The sequence below is a fragment of the Mustela putorius genome, unplaced genomic scaffold (assembly GCF_011764305.1).
Source record: "Mustela putorius furo isolate JIRA1106 unplaced genomic scaffold, ASM1176430v1.1 tig00003898_pilon_pilon_pilon, whole genome shotgun sequence".
Classification (NCBI taxonomy): Eukaryota; Metazoa; Chordata; class Mammalia; order Carnivora; family Mustelidae; genus Mustela; species Mustela putorius.
Genome location: NW_025422047.1, coordinates 16,315,191 through 16,322,474, shown reverse-complemented (window position 1 = coordinate 16,322,474; position 7,284 = coordinate 16,315,191). Strand labels below are relative to the sequence as shown.

General features: G+C 44.9%; 1 protein-coding gene across 5 annotated transcripts in view; it reads left to right on the top strand.

Moving 5' to 3' along the window:
- The first annotated feature begins 5,024 nt into the window (after positions 1 to 5,024).
- GABPB1 (GA binding protein transcription factor subunit beta 1) overlaps positions 5,025 to 7,284 on the top strand; it is a 67,600-nt gene continuing 65,340 nt past the window's right edge. Inside the window, exon 1 of one of the 5 annotated variants that reach the window (XM_004755450.3) lies at positions 5,025 to 5,266. The gene's annotated coding sequence lies outside the window, so the exon portion shown is untranslated. The remainder of the gene's footprint in view (positions 5,267 to 7,284) is intronic. The other 4 variants (XM_004755453.3, XM_004755452.3, XM_004755449.3 and 1 more) reach the window with 4 other exon arrangements.

Genomic DNA, 7,284 nt, shown 5'->3' with positions numbered 1-7,284 from the left:
CCTTTTTGATAAAGTGACTTTTAAGGCCTTTTACCCATTTTTCTATTGGGTTTTTATTTTTTACGACTTGTGGGAGATTATAAATTCTAGATAGGAGCAAAACATATATTTTTACTGTAGAACACATTTGCCTGGTGCCATTAGAATACCACCATCTCCCTTTACTCTGGCCCCAAGTTCCCTAATGAATCCTCTGGGAGGTAATGTAGTCGACTTCATGTATTCTCTCTAAAACAGAGAAGAGCCATTGTGCCACCGAATTTGCTAGATCCTGGGAATATAATGGTAAAAAAAAAAAAAAAGGGACTGAAAACAATACCCTTGAATGAGACCTGTATTGGAATTCTGTCTAATGTTTATCAGCTTCATGACATTAGGCAAGTTAGCCTATTTTGGCCTTTGTTTACTTGCTGGAAAAAATGGGGCTAATAATACCTATTTTTTAGGGTTGCTGTGAGGGTTAACTGAGACAATACACATAGCACACTTTGCACAGTAGCTGGCAAACAGACCACATTTACTAAGTAGTAGCCATTACAAATTTGGTTATTTCCTTGCAGCCTCCCAATTCTCTATGGAGGGAGAAACTGAGTAGACAGATGTCCATTTCTTTCTTAGCTGCTGTAGTTCGCACTATAAAGTATATATATATATATATATAAAAAGCACTTGTTTTAGGTCATCTGGGAACTTGGTCCTTCTGACTCCCTTCACCAGTGCTTCTAGAGCAGTACTTCAAAATTACCTGCGGCGCAGTGCAGAAGATCTGGTAACTGTTGCATGACAAACTGAGGGACCATGAGAAGAAAAAAATATGGGTTATGTAATTCGTGAATTTATATTTAAATCTGGTCATCCAGGAAGTGCTGGGCTGAGTGGTGATGACCTAGAGCATGCTCAGGAACATGTGATGCAGAAGGACAATCTCCTCATCACCTTGCTCTTATAGAAAAATGTCTAACATTTGCAATCATTCTGAAAATACAATAAATCAAATAGGTCTGGAGATAACAAACATAGTACAGTGAGGAGCATAACTGTGTGGACAAGGGCCAAGTGACATGTGATCAGGTTAGTGCACTTAAACCTGTGATTCAGAAGTGTGCAGATGTGAAAGGAAAATAAAGGAGTTGGCTGAGATTTCACTGACAGCTTAAAAAAAAGTGGAATTTAATAGTAACATTAGAGAAAAAGAAGATCTTAAAGGCATAGAGGATATATGGTTCTACCTTTTGTGGGGGGAACCAAAGCTTCTCATCATTAAAAAAAATATTATCTCTGGGGAAATATCACAGGCACATCTATAAAATATGAATTACTAGTAGAGGGAAATGACCACATACACAGCAATACAGATACACAGACATGAAATTACTCAAGTTATTGCAAGCTTCTAAATTCTTACTCAGTATCTGTAAATACCTTTTCTAGGGCCAGTAACAAAGGATTTGCAGACTGGCATTGCCCTATGGACCTCACTTTGGTGGCCCTGCTCTGGAGCATTGAAAACTATCAGACTTTTGAATCTGAAGGGCTGAGGTTCGAGCCTGGAATGTGGGGACTCAACTGACGGGTTGCTCTTGATCCTGAGCCACCAGTGGCCACCTGCTGGTCTTTTACTCACCTTAAGCACAACACTGAGTCACTCCCTAGCTCAAAAATCACCTATTGTTCTCTTGTATCTAGGATAAAATCCCAAACCTGGCATCCAAAGCATTCCAGGCTGGTTCCACACAACTTTGGTCTCATTTTTCCACTACACTGCACTGTCCAATATAGTAGTAACTAGCCACATGTGGCTATTGAGCATTTAAAATGTGACTAATTCAGGAATTAAAATTTTAATCTTTAAAATTAAATAACAAACCCGATACATAACTAAATTACTGCAAAACTTTTAAATATGGTTGCAATGACTGGGGTATGTTAATCTAGTTTTTCAACTGTAAATTTTAAGGAATCAAGTATAGAGATATGCCCAAAGTATAAAATACACACCAGATTTTGAACTCATATTTAGTAATGGGAAAAAAACTGTGAAACATTTAAAAAGATTTAATACTTGTCAATATTGATCACATATGAAACGATTCTATTTTGGCTATATTGTACTAAATAAGCGACATTAGAATTAAGATTTATACTTTAACGTGGCTACTATAAAGTTACATATGTGGCTGGTGTTATATTTATATTGGACAGTGCTAGCCTAGATAATCAATCATGCCTAGGAATCAGTCTTGATTCCTCCTTTTCTCTCACTCATGTTGACTCATTAGCAATACAAGTCAGGTCTAATCACCAAATATATCTTCAGTTCATCCACCTTTTCTCTGCTGCTACTATCCACATTACTTTCCTTAAAATCCTTCAATGGCTTCTACAGCACCTCACTTAAACTTAGCAAGGCAGCATATTTCTATTTCTTTCTTTAGTCTCTAAACAAACTCTTTCTCACCTTAGGATTCTGTTCTGCTACTTCCTTTGGTCTCAAATACTGCCCTTAACTTATTCCCACTGAGGTCTTAATTCAGAGAATACCTTCTCTGTGAGGCCATCTCTGATCAACCTCCAAAATTTTGCCTGTTCTCTCCCCCAAATAAATGCTTATTCCAGTACCCTTTATTTTCTCAATGGAGCATATTATATTATCTTTCTTCTTTTTTTTTTCCCTTAAAGTTTTATTTATTTGAGAGAGAGAGAAAGAACGCACACGTGCGCAGGAGCCAGGTGGGGTGGGGGGAAAGGGAGAGTGAGTAGCGGGCTCCCTGCCTAGTCCACTCATCTTGGGGCTCGATCCCAGGACCCCGGAGATCATGACCTGATCCGAAGGCAGATGCTTAATCAACTGAGCCTCCCAGGTGCCCCTTATCTTTCCTCTTTCATAAAACTTTTTTATGGTCTGTTCCCTCCACTGGCAACAGGAATAGAAACCTTGGTTGGTTCCTGTTGGTTTTGTTGCTGCTTAATCTATTCCAGTATTCAGAACAGTGCCAGTTACAGATGGGTGCTCATTAGACAACTTAAATGAGTATCTAATTGCCTCCCAGACATATCTGCTTAGTTGGTTCACAAGTACTTCAAATTCAACAAGGTCAAAGATGTCAAAGATGACTCCCTCTTAGTCATTCCCTTACCGGCTCAACTAAGTCACCAAACTCTCAGTAACTACTTTGGTCATACTCTTCATACTATTTGCCACTACCTCAGTCCAAGGCAGTACTTTCTCACAGATTATTGTCTTTTCCAAACTGTTTTCCATGCCCCTGAGTTTGGCTTAACAGTCTAAAATGCAAATTTAACCCTGTAACACTTCTTAAGGCCCTTCAAGTTTCCTCTTAGCTCTCAAAAATTTTATTTGTGCACATGGCATTCAAGGTTTTCATGACTAAACCTCTTCAGGAACAACTCTAGGCGCTCCTGAAACAGCATTATCTTCTTTACTCGGCAATCTCTCCAAACTTTGCCTCCTAACGTTTGTATGTATTGCTTCTTCTGTCTAGAAGGCTGTTCTCCAATTCCCTTATTAAAGCCAATTGCTTCTCCAGTCCCGTTTCATTCTTCCATCCCAGGTGAGTAAGGGATTTCTCCTCTAGGAGACTTCGCAGTATTCAGCAGTTTACCCTCATTACACTACTGATGATACCTATTTACTTGTCTGCAGTCTACAGTATAAGATCAATGAGGGCAAGGATTCCATAGCAATCATTCATTCGCTCAATGTCTACTCAAACTCAGTGTTTAAAAAAAACAAAACAAAACAAAACAAAACAAAACAGCACAGGCTATCAAAAATTTGACAAACTTTAACCAACCGAAGCACTCAAAGTACTGCATCAAAAGAAACCAATAGGGCTCCTATAACATTTACTTTGCTTCTCTTTCAGGCAAATTGCTTTAATAAGTTACACAAAGACTTTACAACCTTTACCATCTCGGTATCACAAAAGGAGGACTGGAGAGAGAAAATTACTTTTCTGAGGCCACACAAAATGAGTGGGTAATATGGATTTCACTTAAGCTTGCAAACATTGCTGGATTAAACTCTTGGCGCTGTCTCAGACAGTCCCAACTCCTAACTATAGGAAGCCAGAAGCTGCAAGTTAGCAGCTTGGGAAAGCCACGTGAGAAAGTTATTTCCAGGCTCACCTGTTAAAAACACACCAATGTGTTTGTTGGGTTTCTTAGCAAATCATCACAAGTAAGTGAACTTCCAAAGACTATCTCCAAACTTTGCGCCTGCCTTAATAAAATACACCACCACAAAAATCTTGACATTGCAGCCATGAAAAAAACAGACCTCTACCTCTGAGTTGACAGAAATCCAAGGCAATTCGGTGAGCAGTTACTAGGATCTATTAAGTACAAGACCCCTGCGACACCACCGGCATGTTAAGATAAAAAAAAAAAAAAAAAAGCTACAGGAATAACTACATCGTCGTGAACCTGAATGCTCAGTGTAAGCGATGAGAAGGCCCATCCTTCGTTCCACCCCTTGTACCTCACCGCCACTCCTGTACCTAGATGAATCTAGAGGCACTTTAAGTTAAATCCTAGCTTCCTGGCCGCCCTTCCGTCTCCCAGCACTCTGCTAGGCGGCTCTGCTTAGCCTCGGAGCTCGGATCCCCCCTCTCTCAGCCGTCACGCCGCAGAGCTACGAAGGGAGGAACACGGACTTTAGTTTCCCAACCGCCAGCCCCCGCAGAAAGAGGCGGGAAGGCTCGGCCGCCAGCCGGGGAGCTCCGCCGCGCACATGGCCGGCCGCAGCTCCCACCCCCGTGCCGCGCAGGCGCCGGACGAGCCGGGACTTGCGGTCGCCGAGAGCGGATCATTCCGCCGCTTTCTTTGTGTGGCTCTGGCTCTACAAATGGCCTATTCCTCTCCGTGCGTTAAAAACAAAAATCAGATTCTGTCGTCCCCTTCCCCCCGCCAGAATGGGGTCCGGGAGGGAGTGGGAGAGCGATCTGCTGCGGAGGGCAAGGGCGGAAAGGCTCAGGCGCGGGCTCGACAGGGGCCGGGTCCGGGAGGGATGCTGGGAGCTTTGACTCACTCGCACACCATGTGTCCCTCCGCGCGCAGCACGGGGGACTTTTCGGTGGGGATTTTGGGCGCCGACCAGACGCGGCATTTTCGGAAAATAGCGCCCTGTGCAGCTGAAGCGCTTTGTGTGTAGCGGGGCCGCGTCAGCCCGGCCGGGTACGAGGCGCCTTGGGTCCCCGCAACACCTCCTGCTGCTCCCCCGTCGCCGCTCCCGAAGCTTTTCCAGGTCAGTGCGGGTCTGTGTAGGGCCCTGTTACCACCGGATGTGGAAGTTGATCTCTTCGCTGGTAAAAAATAATTCCACTTCCCCCGGAACCCAGATCATCCCCGCGATTTCCTGTTTATTGCATTAAGGCGCCGGGTTTCCGGGGCTCCTGGCCCCGCTTATTCCGCGGGGGTCGGCGGGGTCGGCCTGGGCGCCCGCTCCGCCCGCGCCGCCGCCGCGCTTTGTCCGCCGGGCACCCCGCTTCTGGGAGGGGCGGGCAGACATGGTGGCGGCCGCCGCCCCCTCCTCGGCCCCGGCGCGCCGAGGCCTCCCAGCCGGCCCTGGCCGGAGCGGCGGCCCCGGGGCGGGGATGGGGTCGAGCCGGGGCGGCGGGGGCTCTGCGGGCGCCGGGAGGCGGGAGGTGGGCGGGCGCGGGAGGGAGACAGGCTGAGGCGGCCCGGCCCGGCCTCGCCGCCCGCCACCCCGGGAACTGCCGGCCTCTTTGTCTGGGCGGCCTGGCGGCCCCACCGGGCTCTCCGGAACCGGGAAGGGGCGGCGGGGGTGGCCGGCCCAGGGCGCGCTGTGTTGTGGGGCCTGCGCGGCCGGGAGGCGCTCGGGCCGCGGCGGGAGCGGCTGGCCGGGACAGGGTTAAGCGGAGGGCCGGCCCGGCCCGCGCGGGGCCGATCGCGGCTACTGCCACGACCTCGGGGACTCAAGTCCCTGAGGGGACAAAGCCTGCCGCTCTGGATGCTCGGGACTTGTGGACTTGGGACTTGGCCGGCGAGATCTGCGGGTGCACGGCTTCAGGAAAAAGTTGAGAATTTTGCCAGGTCATTTCTGCCTGGACACAGTTAATCAGTGTGTTTTTAGAGTGCTTCGTTGAAGCTGTCCTGCCGTGTTGAATCAGCGTGCATATCCTCGGGGGTGCATCGTGAAAACTGAAACCAAAGGAATTATATAGGCCTGCTTTGTGTGTGTTTTCCCACTTTAAGCTTGTTTTCAGTACACATACTCTTGCCTTAAACCTGATTGGACTGTGGCGAGCAGACATCTGTTCAAAGGGGTAGCGACCACAACAGTACTTTGGAAGGGGGCTTGGAAATGTGGAAATATTTTAAGTGCTTTCTCCGAACACTGATTTGCTGTCTCGATTCAGGCAAGTTACTTTATGAAGTATAATTTTTATCTGGAAAATGTTTTGATGTAGTAAGTAAAATGATCCTTGAAAAGTAATTTTCCATTCCAGGATTAAAGATGCACTGTAATTTATAATGCACATGTTAGTGGTCAGAAATTCATTTTGCAGATAGTTATTTCACATAGAGACCCACCCAGCATAATTTAAATTTCTTTTCACTGACCTATAACCATCCGCGTTGACACTTCCACTTTCAGGTTCAGAGTCTGAATTTAAGGAAATTAAAGATGGCTTTATGCGCTTTTTCTTAATTTTCCTCTTTTTAAATATTTTCCCTCAACAGCAGAAAGAAAAATTCATTGCATGTTAATACAATGACATATTAGGTAAGAGTGACATTATTTTGCATTTCTGTAAGTCTTAGATGTCTGGTTTAATAGAAGACATGTAGATTCTTAAGTCTGCTGCATTAAGTCTGTTGTGGTATCATACCAGGTAACCTCTGGGAAACTCCCAAAACTCCATTGTATGATTATGCCTTTTTTTTTTTTTTTAAACTGAGAGATTTGTCATTTCTATCCTCTTACCATACAAGTCAAATAGGATATTATACAAGACCCATTTAGAAAATATGGATAGGGTTGATTTCTGTACTTTCTTCTTGTGCTTTTTTTTGAGTTTGGGGTTTAGATAGATAAACAGTATTAAAAGTAAAGATTGTGTAATCTGCATATGATCCTAGGAGACTTAGGAACATTTGCAAATACTTTAAATGACTGAACTTAATTTTTAATCCTACAACTTAGTTATGTATGCAAGTAAAATGTGAATTTCATTTTAGATGTGTTTGTGAAAACTCGTGTGTAAAAGTAATATTTGAAGATAGGATAGTCAAAGCACT